This window comes from Myotis brandtii, unplaced genomic scaffold, assembly GCF_000412655.1.
Source record: "Myotis brandtii unplaced genomic scaffold, ASM41265v1 scaffold1214, whole genome shotgun sequence".
Classification (NCBI taxonomy): domain Eukaryota; kingdom Metazoa; phylum Chordata; class Mammalia; order Chiroptera; family Vespertilionidae; genus Myotis; species Myotis brandtii.
Window position 1 is genome coordinate 523070 of NW_005354231.1, and position 1225 is coordinate 524294.

The 1225-nt window shown below is 58.2% G+C and overlaps 1 protein-coding gene across 1 annotated transcript in view; it reads left to right on the plus strand.

The window, feature by feature from the left end:
- Nucleotides 1–346: 346 nt before the first annotated feature.
- ZFAT (zinc finger and AT hook domain containing) overlaps nt 347–1225 on the plus strand; it is a 60401-nt gene continuing 59522 nt past the window's right edge. The window contains exon 1 of the mRNA XM_014533174.1: nt 347–392. The gene's annotated coding sequence lies outside the window, so the exon portion shown is untranslated. The remainder of the gene's footprint in view (nt 393–1225) is intronic.

Sequence of the window (1225 nt, forward strand, 5' to 3'; positions counted from 1 at the left end):
AGGGTGCTGGCGGAAGCGGGGAGGCAGTGTCTGCGCGTGCGCGAGCCGTTTCCAGGACAACGGGCGGGGCTGGGGCACGCGCCAGCGACGGATCCGGCGGCCTCGGGGGCGGGAGGTTCGAATCCAGGCGCTGCCCGCTCTTTGGCCTTGAGGTTGAGCCTCCGTCTTGCCTGGCCTCAGTTTCCTCCTCTGTGAAATGGGCAGCACCTTTAGACCCGCGGACTCGGCCGGGATGCTTGGAAGGGACAGAGTTCAGTTGCGCTGCTGAAGGAAAGGGCCTTTGGGTCCTACCGGTCACTAGAGGAGGCAGTAAACGCCAGGGACTGGCCTTGCAACCGGTGACCTTGTGACACGCAGTGATAATTTGGAATTTACCTTCACCTGCTGCCCAGGTCTGTGGCGGGGCCCTTGCTCCCCTTCCTTAAACCCACATGCCACCTCCTCCAGGCAGCCCTCTCTGGTTTCTGGCTTCCCAGCAGAAGCAGGTTCTCAGCCTTCTCGAGTCCAGCCTTTGTTCTCTAGGCGGAGGCCATGTGGGAAGTGCCCACGTGAGGGGCATGGCAGGAATAGAGCTTGACCAGAAGGGATGGGAAGATATCCCTAGGCAGGGACGAGGTTGGGATGTGGTGACTGCTTCCTGGCTCTTGTTTAGAGTCAGGGTCCAGGTGTTGCCGGTAGAAATAGGGCTCCTCCGGGGGGTCAGAAGACCCAGGCATGGGAGGATGGGGTGTAGTGGTAAGATTTATTGGGGGAGAGCCCTAGCTGGTTTGGCTCAGGGGATAGAAAGTTGGCCTGCGGACTGAGGGTCCTGGGTTCAATTCCGGTCAAGGGCACATGCCCTGGTTGCGGGCTTGATCCCCAGCAGGGGGGTGCAGGAGGCAGCCGATCAATGATCCTCTCTCATCATGGATGTTTCTCTCTCTCCCTCTCTCTCCTGTCTGAAATCAATAAAATATCTACACTAATAAAAGAGAAACATGGTAATTAGCGTACGACCGATACCCTTTTCATTGGCTAATCAGTGAGCATATGCAAATTAACTTACAACCAAGATGGCGGCTAATTTGCATATGTCGGCTCCAAGCCACAGACTGAGGCTTTAGGCCTGGGTAAGGGAGGAGCCAGCCAGCGATCCTTGAGCCAGCGATGGTTGATGGCGGTGATGGCGGGGGAACCGGGGTGGAGCCAGCCAGCGATCATAGATAGTGGCGGCGGGGGGGGGCTG